The following is an 18881-nucleotide window of genomic DNA, read 5'->3' as shown; positions in this document are numbered from 1 at the left end:
CAACTTGCTCTTCAGTTACATCTTCATCCTCTTCAGAGGAAGAATAGTTCTCAGAGCTCATGAATGGCGGAAGGAAGTTTAATGGAATCTCTATGGTCTCCATATGAGCCTCAGATTCCTTTAGGTCCCCAATAGGGAACTCCTTTCTGTCTGGAGGATGTCCCATGAGGTCTTCCTCATTGGGATTCATGTCCTCCCCTTCCTCTTTGGATTCGGCCATTTTGATTATATCAATGGCCTTGCACTCTCTTTTTGGATTCTCTTATGTATTGCTTGGGAGAGTACTAGGAGGAGTTTTAGTGCTTTTCTTACTCACCTGACCCACTTGTGCCTCGAAGTTTCTAATGGAGGACCTTATTTCATTCATGAAACTTAAAGTGGCCTTAGATAGATCAGAGACTATATTTGCTAAGCTAGAGGGGCTTTGCTCAGAATTCTTTGTCTGTTGCTGAAAAGATGATGGAAAAGGCTTGCTATTGCTAAACCTGTTTCTTCCACCATTATTAAAGCCTTGTTGGGGCTTTTGTTGATCCTTCTATGAAAAATTTGGATGATTTCTCCATAAGGGATTATAGGTGTTTCCATAGGCTTCACCCATGTAATTCACCTCTGTCATTGCAGGGTTCTCAGGATCATAAGTTTCTTCTTCAGAAGATGCTTCTTTAGTACTATTGGATGCATTTTGCAATCCATTCAGACTCTGAGAAATCATGTTGACTTGCTGAGTCAACATTTTGTTTTGAGCCAATATGGCATTCAGAGCATCAATTTCAAGAACTTCCTTCCTCTGAAGCGTCCCATTACTCACAGGATTCCTTTCAGAGGTGTACATAAATTAGTTATTTACAACCATGTCAATGAGTTCTTGAACTTCTGCAGGCATTTTCTTTAGGTGAATAGATCCACCTGCAGAATGGTCCAATGACATCTTAGAGAATTCAGATAGACCATCATAGAATATATCCAAAATGGTCCATTCTGAAAGCATGTCAGAAGGACACTTTTTGGTCAACTGCTTGTATCTTTCCCAAGCTTCATAGAGGGATTCGCCATCTTTTTGCTTGAAGGTCTGAACATCCACTCTAAGCTTGCTCAGCTTTTGAGGAGGAAAGAACTTGGCCAAGAAGGCCGTGACCAGCTTATCCCAAGAGTCCTGGCTATCTTTAGATTATGAGTCCAACCATGTTCTAGCTCTATCTCTTACAGCAAAAGGGAAAAGCATGAGCCTGTAGATTTCAGGATATACTCCATTAGACTTAACAGTATCACAGATCTGCAAGAATTCAGTTAAAAACTGATAGGGATCTTCTGATGGAAGTCCATGAAACTTGCAGTTTTGTTGCATTAGAACAACTAGTTGAGGCTTCAGCTCAAAATTGTTTGCTCCAATGGCAGGGATTGAGATACTTCTTCCATAAAAATTGGAAGTAGGTGTAGTATAATCACCAAGCATCCTCCTTGCGCCTCCATCATTGTTATTAGGTTCGGCCATGTCTCTTTCTTTTTCGAGATTCTCTGTAAGGTTTTCTCTGGATTGTTGTGCTTTAGCTTCTCTTAGTTTCTTCTTTAGAGTCCTTTCAGGTTCAGGATCTACTTCAACAAGAATGTCCTTGTCCTTGCTCCTGCTCATATGAAAAAGAAGAGAACAGAAAAGGAAGAGGAATCCTCTATGTTACAGTATAGAGATTCCTTTATGTGAGTAGAAGAAGAAAAGAATAGAAGAAGGATGAGAAAAATTCGAACATAGAGGAGAAGAGAGGGTTCGAATTTTTAGATGAAGAGAAGAGTTAGTAAATGAATAAATAAATAGAAGGAGGTGAGAGAGAGAAGTTTTCGAAAATTGTTTTTGAAAAATGGTTAGTGATTTTTGAAAATTAAATCAAAATTAAAATTTGAAACAATTAGTTAATTAAAAAGAATTTTGAAAAAGAGGGAGGTGATTTTCAAAAATTAGAAAGAGAAAAGTGGTTAGGTGGTTTTGAAAAAGATAAGAAATAAACAAAGAGTTAATTAGTTAGTTGAAAAAGATTTGAAAATCAATTTTTGAAAAGATAAGAACTTAGAAAAGATTTTTGAAATTGATTTTGAAAAAGATATGATTTGAAAAAGATATGATTAAAAAGATATGATTGAAATTTATTTTGAAAAAGATTTGAAAAAGAAATTAAAAAGATTTGATTTTTAAAATTAAAATTGATTACTTGACTAACAAGAAACTAAAAGATATGATTCTAGAATTTAAAGATTGAACCTTTCTTAACAAGAAAGTAACGGACTTCAAATTTTTGAATCAATCACATTAATTGTTAGTAAAGTTTTCGAAAATTATGAAATAAAGATAAGAAAAAGATTTTGAAAATCAATTTTAAAATTTTTGAAAAATAAGAAGAAAAATGAAAAAATTTGATTTTTGAAAAGATAGTGTTCATACCTGGGTCGAGCTGTCCGACCCGGGATGTTCTACAGACAAAGCGACCGACCTCTTCAGGTCAGGATGACCCGACCTCTTCTCAAAGAGTTCGTCCAAGTCACAGGAAAGCCCAATAAAGAGCCCAAATAGAGGAACATGACCCCAATCCTAAGGCAGCCCAAGCCTATAGAGATAAGGGCGGTTCCCATGAAAGATAAAGATAAAGATAAGATAAGATAACCAACTTATCTTATCTGCAAAGGTCACTCTACACCATTATAAATATACTGGAGCACCCAAGTATAACTTATACTCTGATTCTACTTAATACCTATTTAATACTCTTGCTAACTTAAGCATCGGAGTCCCTTGCAGGTACCCCCCACCCTTTGGGGACGGAGGAATCAGCACCGCCACCAAGTCCAACAAGTCAGACACAGCAACTCCGACCATTACAGAAGATCTCATCCGAGATCAACCTATAGTTTCAGGTAACCCTCGAAACATTGGCGCCGTTGCCGGGGACCTGGAAGTCATCCCATCACCATGGCGGACGACCATGACAACGACCACACCTCAGATCTAGAGGAAAGAACGTCGCATAAAAACGCGGATACGACACCAAAAGATACTTCCCAAATCGACAACAAGAAGAACTCCCCAAACGAGGGAGCCATGGATGCATTTCAAGACCGGTAAAAATAACTTGAAGAAGATGCCCTACGTCAACGAGAGGTCGAAAAGGACCTACAAAGGGAAATAAGGCGACTGGTGGACGAAATTGTGATCCATATTCTTTGTATTTGTATGATATCATTATTATGGCACCGGTTGAATTCACAACTCCGTTCAACTAACCAGCAAGTGTACTGGGTCGTCCAAGTAATAAACCTTACGTGAGTAAGGGTCGATCCCACAGAGATTGTTGGTATGAAGCAAGCTATGGTCACCTTGTAAATCTCAGTTAGGCATATTAAATTGGTTTATGGTTTCGAAAATTAATAATAAAATAGAAATAATAAAAGGGATACTTATGCAGATTCATTGGTGGGAATTTCAGATAAGCGAATGGAGATACTGTATGGCTCAAGAACGCCTACTTTCCTACTGCTTCAACTCAATCCTTCTTACTCCTTTCCATGGCAAGCTGTGTATAGGGGTTCACCGTTCGATGATGGCTACTTTGTATCCTCTCTGGAAAATGGTCCTCTGCGCTGTCACTCGCATGGTTAATCGTCTGGAGGCATCGCACAGGTCGAAGGCTACATCCCATCCTCGCAGTGAAAACTACGCTCACGCTCTCTGTCACAGCACGGCTAATCACTGGTTGGTTCCCGCTCCTGCTGGAATAGAATCCCTTGATTCTTTTGCGTCTGTCACTAATGCCCAGCACTTGCAAGTCTGAAGCACGTCACAGTCATTCATTACCGGAATCCTACTCGGAATTCCACAGACAAGGTTAGACTTTCCGAATTCCCAGGATCCTACTCGGAATACCACAGACAAGGTGAGACTTTCTGGATCCTCATGAATACCGCCATCTATCTAGCTTATACCACAAAGATTCTGTTGGGGAATCTAAGAGATACACATTCAAGCTCGGTTGCATGTAGAACGGAGGTGGTTGTCAATCACGCGCGTTCATAGGTGAGAATGATGATGAGCGTCACATAATCATCACATTCATCATGTTCTTGGGTGCGAATGAATATCTTGGAATAAGAATGAGAAAGAATTGAATAAAAAGTAATAGTAATTGTATTGAAACTTGAGGTACAGCAGAGCTCCACACCCTTAATCTATGGTGTGCAGAAACTCCACCGTTGAAAATACATAAGTAAAAGGTTCAGGCATGGACGAATGGCCAGCCCCCAAAACGTGATCAATAGCCTCTTAGGATGAAGAATAAAACAAAACTGAGACCAAAGATGTCTAATACAATAGTTAAATGTTCTATTTATAATAAAACTAGCTCCTAGGGTTTACATGAGTAAGTAATTGATGCATAAATCCACTTCCGGGGCCCACTTGGTGTATGTTTGGGCTGAGCTTGATCAATCCACGAGCTGAGGCTTCTCTTGGAGTTGAACTCCGAGTTATGACGTGTTTTGGGCGTTCAACTCCGGATCATGACGTTTTTCTGGCGTTTAACTCCAGACAGCAGCATGTACTTGGCGTTCAACGCCAAGTTACATCATCAATTTCCGAATGAAGTATGGACTATTATATATTGCTGGAAAGGTATAGATGTCTACTTTCCAACGCCATTGAGAGCGCGCCATTTGGAGTTCTGTAGCTCCATAAAATCCATTTTGAGTGCAGGGAGGTCAGATTCCAACAGCATCAGCAATCCTTTTGTCAGCCTTTTTCAGAGTTTTGCTCAAGTCCCTCAATTTCAGCCAGAATTTACCTGAAATCACAGAAAAACACACAAACTCATAGTAAAGTCCAGAAATGTGAATTTAACATAAAAACTAATGAAAACATCCCTAAAAGTAGCTTGAACTTACTAAAAACTACCTAAAAACAATGCCAAAAAGCGTATAAATTATCCGCTCATCACAACACCAAACTTAAATTGTTGCTTGTCCCCAAGCAACTGAAAATCAAATAGGATAAAAAGAAGAGAATATACTATAAATTCCAGAATATCAATGAATATTAATTATAATTAGATGAGCGGGACTTGTAGCTTTTTGCTTCTGAACAGTTTTGGCATCTCACTTTTTCCTTTGAAGTTCTGAATGATTGGCTTCTCTAGGAACTTAGAATTTCAGATAGTGTTGTTGACTTTCCTAGTTAAGCATGTTGATTCTTGAACACAGCTACTTGTGAGTCTTGGCCGTGGCCCCAAGCATTTTGTTTTCCAGTATTACCACCGGATACATAAATGCCACAGACACATAACTGGGTGAACCTTTTCAGATTGTGACTTAGCTTTGCTAGAGTCCCCAGTTAGTGGTGTCCAGAGCTCTTGAGCACACTCTTTTTGCTTTGGATCACGACTTTGACCATTCAGTCTCAAGCTTTTCACTTGGACCTTCATGACACAAGCACATGGTTAGGGACAGCTTAATTTAGCCGCTTAGGCCTGGATTTTATTTCCTTGGGCCCTCCTATCTATTGATGCTCAAAGCCTTGGATCCTTTTTACCCTTGCCTTTTGGTTTTAAGGGCTATTGGCTTTTTCTGCTTGCTTTTTCTTTTTTCTTTCTATTTTTTTCGCCACTTTTTTTTTCTTTTTTTTTCACTGCTTTTTCTTGCTTCAAGAATCAATTTCATGATTTTTCAGATCATCAATAACATTTCTCTTTGTTCATCATTCTTTCAAGAGCCAACAATTTTAACATTCATAAACAACAAGATCAAAAGACATATGCACTGTTCAAGCATTCATTCAGAAAACAAAAGTATTGTCACCACATCAATATAATTAAACTAAATTCAAGGATAAATTCGAAATTCATGTACTTCTTGTTCTTTTGAATTAAAACATTTTTCATTTAAGAGAGGTGAAGGATTCATGGAATTATTCATAACTTTAAGACATAGTTACTCACTACTAATGATCATGAAGTAGAGACACAAAACATAGATAAACACAGCATAAAAACCGAAAAGCAGAAAGAAATAAGAACAAGGAATGAGTCCACCTGAGTGAGGGTGGCGCCTTCTTGAAAGTCCAATGGTGCTCTTTGAGCTCCTCTATGTCTCTTACTTGCTTTTGTTGAATGATTCCTAGTAATTTTGGTGTTCCTACCCTTAGTTGCTTCCAATATTTGTGTGGAGGAAAATTTATCCCCTGAGGTATCTCAGGGATCTCTTGATTTGCAGCCACATGTTCTACCACTGAGCTATAAACCCTTTATATGAGTCTTTCCATCTCCCAAGACTCAGAGGTGGAAACTTTTGTCTTCCCTTTGAGGTTTCTCTGGCCTTAGGTGCCATTAATGGTAATGAAAAAGCAAAAAAAATTATGCTTTTACCATACCAAACTTAAAATATTGCTCGCCCTCGAGCAAGAGAAGAAAGAAGAGAAGAAGAAGAAGAAGAAGAAAATGGAGGAGAGTGAGGGGAGATGGAATCGGCTATATGGGTGGGATTGGGTGGAAAAGAGAAGTTGAATTGTAAAGGTAGGTGGGGTGTTTGGGGAAGAGTGGATAAATGTGGGTGGTGAATGAAAAACAGAAGGGATGACCATGAATGGAGAGATAGAGGGCAAGGTAGATGGGGATCCTGTGAGGTTCACAGATCCTGAGGTGATCCTGTGGGGTCCACAGATCCTGAGGTGTCAAGGAATTCCATCCCTGCACCAAATAGGCGTGTAAAATGCCTTTGCTCACCATTTTGGCGTTTAAACGCCGTGTGGTGCACATTCTGGGCGTTCAACGCCCATGTAAAGCATGTTTCAGGCGTTGAACGCCAGTTTCATGCTTGTTACTGGCGTTCAGCACCAGAATGATGCTCTGTTCTGGCGTTGAACGCCAGCCAGATGCATCTTACTGGCGTTGAACGCCAGCCTGTGCGTCCTCCAGGGTGCAAATTTTTTCTTCTGCTGTTTTTTATTCTGTTTTTAATTTTTATGATTTTTTCGTGCCTCCTCATGATCATGTACCTAATAAAACACAAAATAACAATAATATAGAATAAAATTAAAATTAGATAAATAAAATTGGGTTGCCTCCCAACAAGCGCTTCTTTAATGTCAATAGCTTGACAGTGGCTCTCATGGAGCCACAAGGTGATCAGGTCAATGTTGTATAGTCCCAACACCAAACTTAGAGTTTGGATATGGGGTCTTAACACCAAACTTAGAGTTTGGTTGTGGCCTCACAACACCAAACTTAGAGTTTGACTATGTGGGCTCTTCTTGACTCTGAACTGAGAAAAGCTCTTCATGCTTACTCTCTTTTGTCACAGAGGGATGGCCATGTGCCTTAAACACAAGGTAGTCCCCATTCAATTGAAGGACTAATTCACCTCTGTTGACATCTATCATAGCTCCTGCTGTGGCTAGGAAAGGTCTTCCAAGGATGATGCAATCGTCCTCTTCCTTCCTAGTGTCTAAGATTATGAAATCAGCAGGGATGTAAAGGCCTTCAACCTTTACTAACACGTCCTCTACTATTCCATAAGCTTGTCTCAATGACTTGTCTGCCAGTTGTAATGAGAACAAGGCAGGTTGTACCTCAATGATCCCCAGCTTCTCCATTACAGAGAGTGGCATAAGATTTATCCCTGACCCCAGATCACACAGAGCTTTTTCAAAGATCATGGTGCCTATGGTACAAGGTATTAAGAACTTGCCAGGATCTTGTTTCTTTTGAGGTAGAATTTTCTGAATCCAAGTGTCCAGTTCATTAATGAGCAAGGGAGGTTCACTTTCCCAAGTCCCATTACCAAATAACTTGGTGGTTGAATCTTTGAAGAACAAGAATTTCCTCTTGGATTAACCACTTGAATTGAGAAGGAGAAGATGATATATCAATGCATTCAAACAAGCAGAGCTCTTCCCCCTAATGAAAGTGGGGTTTAGTGAATCATAGCTCCAATTTCAACAACAATTGCCATAAATGAAAATTAAACTAAGTGTGAAGAAAGATGAAGAAGAAGAAGAAAATGCTTAAAAACTCAAAAATGAAGAAGAAAAGTTCCAAGAAGAACCAAAATAGCTCTCCGGGTATCCTCCCGAAAGTGCTAGAGAGTACTCCAAGTAAAAGTGCTAGTAAGTGCTAAAAGTCTAGAAATCTAAGTATCAAAAGTCCCCCCAAAGTACAAACTCCTTCTCTATTTATATTAGTCCTAAAACTCCTTCAAAGATCTTTAATTGGGCTAGCAATGTGGGCTTCCTCTTTGTTGAATTCTTGGCTCAATGGAAGAAGTGTTGCTAGACATGGAAGGAGGAGTTCATTCATGATGCTTCTGGCCCAATGGCTTGGCGTTTTTGCCAATAACGCTAGCCTTAATGCACGTTGGCAACGTGCATCATTTTTTCCTGGGAGTGAGCTTTCAGACTTGGGCATTGCTAGCCCAAGTTGTTGCTAACAACTTGCTTTTCTTCTTCTTGACTCTACTTTCATGCTAAATGTTGCCCCGGGTTTGAGTGTCAATCCTCTGCATCACTATGAACTATCATACATCATTGGAAAGCTCAGAGTGTCTTCTTTCTAATGAACTTAGAATCATCTTAATTGGAGCTTTGTAGCTCAAGTTATGCTTCCTCAAAGAAGGTAAGGTCAGGCTGCCAAGTTGTTGCCGAACACGCCCCTTTCTTCTCAAGTTGGCAACGTGCCAAGCCTCCCAAGGCTAGAACATGGGACTGGCGTTGTCCTCAAGCACGCCCCCTTGTTGGCACGTTGGCAACGTGCTCGTGCTCCCCTCCAGGGCTGCTTTCTAGCCTTCAACTTTGCTTGTCACGTTGCCTTGGAAAACGCCTTTAGAAGCTGGCGTTGGCAATGTGCTCGAGTGCTTCTCAAAATAGCTTGTCACGTTGCCTTGGAGCACGCCTTTAGAAGCTGGCGTTGGCAACGTGCATGCTTCTTCCCCTAGATAAGCTTCCTTTCCTAGCTTTGCTTGCTACGTTGCCCCCAAACACGCCTTTGGAAGCTGGCGTTGGCAACGTGCTCGAGCCTTCCTCAAGGCTCTATGCTTGTTGCTTGGCGTTGTCCTTGAACACGCCTATGTTTCCTGGCGTTGGCAACGTGGGTGGAGATCCAAGGCTTGGTGCCTACCAAGCATTCCTTCCTGGCGTTGCCTTGGAACACGCCAATGAAAGTGGCGTTGGCAACGTGCTCGATGGGTAAGATCCAAGGCTTGGTGCCTACCAAGCAGTCCTTCCTGGCGTTGCCTTAGAACACGCCAATGAAAGTGGCGTTGGCAACGTCCTCGAAGCTCCTTCCTGGCCCAAGTTGGCAACGCCCACATGTGCACTCCAATGTTGCTTGGCGTTGCCTTTAAACACTCACCCTTTCCCCAAGTTGGCAACGCGCTCTTATTTGTTGGCCCAGAATCTTGTCCCTGGCATTATTGATGAACACGCTAGTTCATTCCCAAGTTAGCAATGCTCTCGATCTCTTGGTTGGCCCAGAATCCTTGCTTGCATGCGTTGCCAAGGAACACGCCCATGCTCTCCCAACTCAACAACGTGCTCGAGCTTTCCTATGGCACCAAGCTTTGCTTGCTACGTTGCCAAGGAACACGCCTTCAGACTTTGGCGTTGGCAACGTGCATCTCCCTTTCCTGCCCAAGCCTTCTTGCTGCTGGCGTTGTCACCAAACACACCCTTGTTGGTGGCGTTGGCAACGTGCTAGAGAGCTGCTTCCTTCCAGGTTTTTGCTCCCTGCGTTGCTATGGAACACGCTATTAGTTTGGGGAGTTGGCAACGTGCCAACCCACTCTTCTTGGCTTGCCATGGATTGTTGGCGTTGCCCTCAAACACGCCATTGTACATTCAAGTTGGCAACTTGCTTTGAAGCTTCAAATTCACCTTCTAGGGCTACTTGGCGTTATTGCCAAGCACTCAAGTGATAATGTACGTTGGCAACGCCCAAGTCTCTTTCTCCTTTCCAAGCTTGCTATGTCCCCAATCTTTCTTGCTCAAATTCTTGCTCCATAGCCTTCTTACTTCATTACCTATCATTAACCCAAGAAATTGTCTCAAAGTATTGCCATTCCATGCAATCAATTTCATGAGATTCATTCATACTCATTCATTTATGTATTCCTTAAATCATTTGCATGAATTTGGCTACAATCAACATGTTCCTTGATATTCTCATGCATGAAGACAAAACTCATAAAAATACTTGTTTATTTAGAGAAAATGAGTGAAACTAAGCTAAAACCAACCAAACTAACTAGCTAATATAGCAATTATGCAAATGCATCAAAAGTCCAGATCTAAAATGTCATGAGGTACAAAATAAGTCTCTAAAAGTTGTTTAAATACTAAACTAGTAACCTAGGTTTACAGAAAATGAGTAAACTAAGATGGATAGTGCAGAAATCCACTTCTGGGGCCCACTTGTGTGTGCTGGGGCTGAGACTTAAGCTTCTCACGTGCCTGGGCTGTTTCTGGAGTTAAACGTCATGTTGTAGCCTGTTTCTGGCGTTTAACTCCAACTTGCAACCTATTTCTGGCGTTCAACGCCAGAATGTAACATGGAACTGGCGTTAAACACCAGTTTACGTCATTTATCTTCACGCAAAGTATAGACTATTATATATTGCTGGAAAGCCCTGGATGCCTACTTTCTAACCCAATTGAGACTGCGCCAATTGGACTTCTAAAGCTCCAAAAAATCTATTCCGAGTGCAGGGAGGTCAGAATCCAACAACATCAACAGTCCTTTTTCAGCCTGAATCAGATTTTTGCTCAGCTCCCTCAATTTCAGCCAAAAAATACCTGAAATCATAGAAAAACACACAAACTCATAGTAAAGTCTAGAAATATGAATTTTGCCTAAAAACTAATAAAAATATACTAAAAACTAACTAAAACACACTAAAATCTACATGAAAATACCCCCAAAAAGCGTATAAAATATCTGCTCATCACAACACCAAACTTAAACTGTTGCTTGTCCCCAAGCAACTAGATAAATAAAATTGGATAAAAAGAAATTAAGAAGAAATAATATCTCAGAGTTTCAAGTGAAGGTCAGATTCTAATTAGATGAGCGGGGTTAGTAGCTTTTTGCTTCCGAACAGTTTTGGTATCTCACTTTATCCTTTGAAATTCAGAATGATTGGCATCCATAGAAACTCAAAATTCAGATAGTATTATTGATTCTCCTAGTTTAGTATGTTGATTCTTGAACACAACTATTTTATGAGTCTTGGCCATAGATGTCATAGACACATAACTGGGTGAACCTTTTCAGATTATGACTTATCTTTGCTCAAGTCCCCAATTAGAGGTGTCCAGAGTTCTTAAGCACACTCTTTTTCTTTGGATCACGACTTTAACCACTCATTCTTAAGCTTTTCACTTGGACCTGCATGCCACAAGCACGTGGTTAGGGACAGCTTGATTTAGCCGCTTAGGCCTGGATTTATTTCCTTGGGCCCTTCTATCCATTGATGCTCAAAGCCTTGGATCCTTTTCACCCTTGCCTTTGGGTTTAAAGGGCTATTGGCTTTTTCTACTGCTCCTTCTCTCTTTTTTTTTCACTGCTTTTTCTTGCTTCAAGAATCAATTTCATAATTTTTCAGATCAACAATAATATTTCTCTTGTTCATCATTCTTTCAAGAGCCAACAATTTTAACATTCATAAAATTTAATATAAAAAATATGCACTGTTCAGGCATTCATTCAGAAGACAAAAAGTATTGCCACTACATCTAAATAATTAGAATTTTCCTTATTAAAAACTCGAAAAAATTGCCTCTTTATTCTAAAAATCTACTATTTATTTATGTTTGATGATGATGAGAAAAATAAATTATAGCTTAATTGGAGATAAAATCAAAATAGATATACTAATTACTATTACTAATATATAACTTCTAAGGTAAATTCCTAATAAGAACAATTATTACAGAGTTAAGGCTAAGATTAGGACTCAACAACCTTTATTTTGAGAGGTGGATGCTCCTTTAATTTGTGGGGTGCTTGGCCCTTCAAGAGACAGCTTCTGACGCTTCAGTTGCTTCAGTTCACGCCCTTGCTCTTCTTGTTTCTTAAGCAGTTTGCAAAGCATGCTATTTTGATTTTGCTGTTCTTCCTTCAGTTGCTCTATAGCTTCTTGCAACTTGGTGACAGATGCTTCAAGACGCTCCCAGTATTCAATTTGAGGAATTTCCGAGAGGAACTCCTGTGCTTTCCTCTTGATGGGGTCGTCCTGCATTTGTTGTCCTTCCATTAACTTTTTGGTGATTGGTCACTTAACTGAGATATACTCAGTTACTCCCATCTTTACCCCATCATCTTTACATAGCATAGAGATTAAGCTTGGATAAGCTAATTTGGCATCTTTGGAGTTCTTGTTTGCAATTGTGTAAAGTTCACAAGAAATCAGCTGATGAACTTCCACTTCTAACATAATGCAATGGATCATTACTGCTCTTTTGATGGTGACTTCAGAGCGGTTGCTAGTGGGCAGCATAGAACGCCCAATGAAGTCCAGCCAGCCTCTGGCGACTGGTTTGAGATCTTCTCTCTTGAGTTGATTTGGGACACCCTTTGTGCTGGTTATCCACTTAGTTCCAGGGAGGCATATATCCTTTAGAATTTTGTCCAAGCCCTTATTTGTTCTCATCATTCTCCTATTAAAGGAGTCTGGGTCATCTTTCAGCTGAGGTAGCTTAAAGATCTCCTTGATTTTGTCAGGGTGAAGGTGAACAATCTTCCCTCTGACCAAGGTCCGAAAGTCATAAAATGCAGTTCCAACTATTCTCTGCCTGTCTGTTTGCCACAGATTAGAGTAGAATTCCTGAACCATGTTTTTTCCCACCTTTGTTTCAGGATTAGCTAGGATTTCCCAGCTCCTATTTTGAATTTGCTCGCGGATCTCCGAATATTTGTTTTCTTTTAGATCGAATTTAACTTCCGGGATCACTGACCTTAGACCCATTATTTTGTAGTAATAGTCTGAATGTTCTTTGGTTAAGAACTTCCCTTGATTCCAAAGTGGTTTTGGAATATTCTCTTTCTTGCCTCTTGGAGTAGTTTGTTTTCCCTTAGGAGCCTTGATCTTAGTGGGTGTTGGTTTAGTGATCATGGATAAACACATCAAACTTAGAGGTTTGCTTGTCCTCAAGCAAAAGAAAGGAAATGAGAGGGATAGAAGGAGAGCCAATTTCGAATGGTGGAGGAGAGGAGGGAGGCCGAATGTGGATTTAAAGGGAAGGGGTGGGTTTTGGAAAATTTTGAAAAAGATAAGATAGAAGAAATGATTTGTAAAAGATAAGTATGATAGGAAAAAGATATAATTTAAAATTTGAAAAGTTATGAAAGATATTTGAAAAAGATAAATCTAAATTTTGAAAATGAGATATGATGAGTTTAAAAAGATTTGAAAAGAATTTAAAAAGATTTGAAAAGAATTTAAAAAGATAATTGAGTTTTGAAAAAATTTTGAAGAAGAATTAAGAAACAAGTTTAGGATTAAAAATTTTTGGAATTGAAGTTGAAAGATGAGAGTTTGTAACATGTTTATGCAAGAAATCATGAATTGAAACATGAAAAATGGAAAAAATTTGAAGTGAAAAACGAATTTACCTCCTCCCCACAATCCTGCCGTTAAACGCCCAAACGCTGCATGTTTTAGCCGTTTAACGCCCATTTGTAGCTTCTTCTGGGCGTTTAACGCCCAGCTGTAGCATTTGGCTGGCGTTAAACGCCAAAAAATCCTTTATCACTGGGCGTTTTTCTGAACGCCCAGGATGCTGCCAATCTGGCATTAAACGCCCAGAAGTTGCTTCTTTCTGGCGTTTAACGCCCAGATGGCTATCTCTACTGGCGTTAAACGCCAGTAGATGCTTTTTTTTGGCATTTAACGCCCAAAGTAGCTCTTACTGGCTTTTTCGCACCAATGAGATTCTTTTTGCTGTTTTATCCTCTTAATCCTTCTATAACTCTGTGAACTCATGCAATTGCTATTTTACCTTGAAGATAATTAGTTTGAACCTGTAAAATTCAATGAATTAACAAAATGGCTGGGTTGCCTGATAAACCACTACTTTGTGACTCATATTGTGTTTAATTATGTGGTTTAATCAAGTCTTTGCCCACTTATTCATATGATTTGCATGTATTTACAATTCCTTCCTAAAAATATCCTTGATAAACCCATATTTTGTGATATATTTTGTGCTTAGTTTGAGTGATTTATTCAATCCTTCACCCACTTATTCATATTAATTGCATGGTTTTACTTTCCCTTCCTTATTATGTGATATTTGTGAAAAACATGTTTCCTATGCTTTGAAATTAATTATTTTAATTACCCTTTATTATCATTCGATGCCGTGATTGGTGTGTTGAGTTGTTCTAGATCTCCTAAGGCAGGAATGGCTTAAAGGATGGAAAGGAAACATAAAAAAATGGAAAGAAAGCATAAAACGGAGTCTGTGAAGAAACTGGCAGCGACGCGACCACATGGACGACGCGGCCGCATGCCAAGCGTGAAGAAGCAGCGACGTGGCCGCATGACTGACGCGACCGCACGCCTAAAGAAGAACACCTATGACGTGACCGCATGACTCACGCGACCGCGCGACAAGGAAAACTCCAATTGACGCGACCGCGTGACCTACGCGGACGCGTGACAAAGGCCACGCACCTGAAATTGCAGAAAACGCTCATAGCGAATTTTGAAGCCCTTTTTAGCCCAAATCCAAGTCCAGAAGGCATAGACCAGAGGTTATGAAGTGAGGGAATGCATCCATTCAGGGGAGTCTCCAATTTTTAGTCACTTTCGATGATTTAGGTTTAGTTGGAGAGAGGTTATCTCCTCTCTCTTTAGGATTAGGATTTAGATTTAGGATTTTATTAGTTTTGAGGATTATCTCTTTATCAGGTTCAATATTCCTTTTTCATTACTTGTTTTCCCAATTTAGTTTATGAATTCTTCTATGTTACAGATTACTCTTTCAAATTAATGTTATTTGAGGTATTTTAGTTAATATTGCTTTCTTTTATTCATGTTATTGATTATTCCCAATCTGAAGACATTTTTGTTCCAGTAGATTTAATTCCTTTTCCCTTTAATCTTGGTTAAAAAATCAGTAACTCAGGAGTTATCTTAGCTCAACATAATTGATAACTGTTATCTTTGCTAATTGAACTGAACTTCAATAATTCCAACATTTTCTTAGGAAATAAATAGGATTCGAAGGTCAAACTAATTAGTCCCTTGACTTTCCTTTGCTTTAGTAAAGGTTAACTAAGTGGAATTAAGATTCAACTTTCATTATTATTGATAAGAATAACTAAGTCTGGACTTTCAATTTCTCATACCTTGCCAAAGGGTTTGCTTTACAGTATTTATTTATTTTAATTGCCATTTAAATTAATTGCCATATTCATTCCTCATTCTCAAACCCCAATTTACAATCTCCATAACCAATAATAAGAACACACTTCCCTGCAGTTCCTTGAGAAGACGACCCGAGGTTTAAATACTTCGGTTATCAATTTATTTAGAGGTTTGTTACTTGTGACAACCAAAACGTTTGCACGAAGGGATTTTTGTTGGTTTAGAATCTATATCTACAACGCGACTATTTTTATAAAATTCTTTACTAGCAAAAATCCTAACGTCAAAATGGCGTCGTTGCCGGGGAATTGCAAACGTGTGCCTTATTATTGGTTGTTGTAAATATTTTTCAGAAAAAAAATATTTTTCTTTTACTCGTTTATTTGTTTTCTCTCTTCCTTCTTATTTCTAATAGCTACTATGAATTCTCACCCCTCTCGCTTTGAATTTGGTTCTAATTTTGTTGCAGGGAATGGAAGCTATAACAGGACTATGCATCAAGGTCTAAGCAATCAAAGATGGATGGAGCCTCAAGGATCCGATCAACCCTTTAGGCAATAACATCATCCTAGATATCATGGACAAAGACCATTTTACAATGCATGCCCAACTGATAGATTTGGTGGACCGCCTTATAACTACCAACAAGCCCCACCCTGTGCTCAGAGACCATCCTCTCAACATAACTTCGAACCACCACACTCACAAGCTTCTTTTCACCATTCACTACCACATGATCCTTATTCACCCCAACGCCAATCCAATTACTCCCAAGAACCACCACTCCCTTATGCACCATGTCCATATCCGTCAAGCCAAGAATCACAGGTTCGCTTCGAAGAATCAGTAAACCAGTTCAATGCAACCCTTCATCAACTGGAGCAAGCAATAAATCAATTATCTTCCAGACATTCAGACACTCAACAGACTCCCATGGCTTCATGTGGAGAATCTAATGAAGAACGCAGCACGAAGAAGACACTAGAGACTCCAGTGGACAGTATAGAGCATAACTTCGTACTGGAACAAGTAGAGGACGCTGTCATTGTAGAAGAAGAAGAGTTGGTTGAAGATTTTGGAGATGCCAAACCGCCACCTGAATCTAGAGTTGTGGAGAATTCCGTCAAGAACGCTACAATTGATGCTAAGGAGGATAGTGCACAACCCCCAAAGCAGGTATCTTATGGGGAACTAGACGGAATTACCTAAGACACATGTTTCCTTGATGATCATAATCACAAGTCAAGTCCTCTTAGTAATGAACTTGCATCCGCAAGTGAATTCTTTGAGACAGAAAAATCTTCCCCAAGCGAATATGAAGATGATGCTGAGGTCGACTTCTCTCAACCTCCTATTTATGACTCAAGTGATGAGGAAGATATGGAAAACTTTGACCAGGACATGGCTGGAATGGAAAAGGTTTGCAAGGAAGTGAAGGAATTCACTGAAGACCACAAGGGAGTAGAGCTTGCAGAACCACTGGAAACACTAATCCCAAGGCCACTACCACTCAACACAAACTTCAAGTGGGTAAAATCCTTGACTCTTATCTTTATTTTTCCACTTGAATACGGTTTACTTGAAACAGATGGCCAGCTTAGAGTTCTCTGCGGCTTTAAGAGTAAAAGGGAAATGGCTCACATTCAGAGCTGGTATACAAGGTTCAATAAGGTTCCACGCTTCAACTCGAAGTGCACGGATTGGTATCATGTTCAATCGAATGGATCTCGGAAAACGTTTGGTCATCTTGGTGAGAATCTAATTTCCAAACCGCCCGGATGGAAAAGTATAGATCAAAACGAAAGCGGATTTGGAACTAGAGTTTGGGATCCTGGAATATATTCTAATATTCATCACCCCGGGAGTCTGAAAATCTGTTTGAAGCTACCCAGAAGCTTCACATGCATAGTTTGGGACCCTGGAGGCTATTGGCATTCCAAGCATTGGTGGAGATTTCTGGACGAATTCAAGCACAAGCCACCATAACAGGAAGCTCATCCAATGTCCAACTTAAAGATTTTAACTAAAAGTGCTAGGTGGGAGACAACCCACCATGGTATGATCGTTTCTGTTTCCATTTTATTTCGTTTTTATTTATTTTATACTATTTATTTCTATTGAACCTGGATGCTATTCATAACATTTCCATTTAGCACTGTATACTGCATAAAAAAAAAGAGAGGGAGAAAAAGGGCGTGCGACGAGACCGCATCGATTATGCGATCGCGTCAGTTGCGACAAAACACCTTCCACGTAGCCGCGTCATCCACACGGTCGCGTGACCTGGAACTCAGCGTAAAGATCCAACGCCCAGAAAATTGGGCTGGAATCGTGTGGCCATTGTGCGTTTTGCATAAAATGAACCACGCGGTCGCGTCCGTGAGGCGATCGCGTCACATGCACCAACACTAATCCCACGTGACAGCGTGAGCGACGTGATCGCGTCGCGTGGATAGCACACCACCCCAAAGGAGACAGAGAGTTACGCTGAAGCAATGCTGGAATTATGCGTTTCGCACGATTTCCAGCGACGCGATCGCGTCGCCTACGCAATCGCGTCACCTATGCAATCGCGCCATTCATTATTTACCAATCCCATGCGATCGCGTCAACCAAGCGATCGCGTCAACCCCCATTTCACCCTGGCCATGCGACTGCGTGCCCCACGTGATCGCGTGGATTCAAATTCACTAACCTCCCAGTCACGCGAACCCTACCCATTCCCGTCATCCCCACCCTTCTCCTTCCTCTCTTCTCTCCACAGCCACCACCCACAACCTCCAGCAACCACCACCGCCCACTGCAACTCCTGACGACCACCCAAAAGCCACCACCACGACACCCCCTTCCTCTTTCCTCCTCTTTTTTCTTCTTCTTTCCCCTTCTCCCTCCACCGCCGTTGACCCCCCTCCGCGATCGCCACCCATCGCGCTGCCATCACCGCTGCACCCCTATCTGCCCATAACCACCACCCTCAACCCCATCCTAACTACCCTCCCAGACCCCCCATTACCCCAACCTTTGCCTCCCTGCCCCCAAACAGCAGCCACCGCCGCCGTGCCACCCTCCTCCGCCGCGCCAAATGCCACCACCACTATCCCCCAATCACCTCTCTGCCCTACTCTCCTTAATTCGCCTACCAGGTTCCAACGAACGCCACCCTTCTCTCATTCATAGTTAATTTCATCTTTTTTTTTATGTTCATCATTAGGTTAGTTAAATATGCATGTTGTAGTGGATTTTAGGTTTTTAGGTAGCCTAGGATGTGGTTAGTGGATTTAGGCCTGATAATTGCGCTGTTCGTGTTTCTTGCTTTATGATTTTCGCAATTCTGATGTTTCTGTGATGTTGCTATTGTTCATTTGCTGTACTTTCTTGTTTCATGCTGCTTTTTACATTGCCTTTTTCATATTCATACTCCTTATATGTGATTGCAGCTATGTTTTAATTTTCATTCATATGAACTGTTTGTTTATTTTTCGGGATAATCC

At 40.5% G+C, this 18881-nt stretch overlaps 1 non-coding gene across 1 annotated transcript; it reads left to right on the top strand.

Annotated features, from left to right (window-relative positions):
* The first annotated feature begins 982 nt into the window (after positions 1 to 982).
* LOC130977992 (small nucleolar RNA R71) lies at positions 983 to 1090 on the top strand. The gene has a single exon (XR_009085657.1). It is a non-coding gene; the product is annotated as a small nucleolar RNA R71 (small nucleolar RNA).
* The last annotated feature ends 17791 nt before the right edge of the window (positions 1091 to 18881 follow it).

Source organism: Arachis stenosperma, chromosome 4 (assembly GCF_014773155.1).
Source record: "Arachis stenosperma cultivar V10309 chromosome 4, arast.V10309.gnm1.PFL2, whole genome shotgun sequence".
NCBI lineage: Eukaryota > Viridiplantae > Streptophyta > Magnoliopsida > Fabales > Fabaceae > Arachis > Arachis stenosperma.
This window is presented reverse-complemented; position numbering and strand designations above follow the sequence as displayed.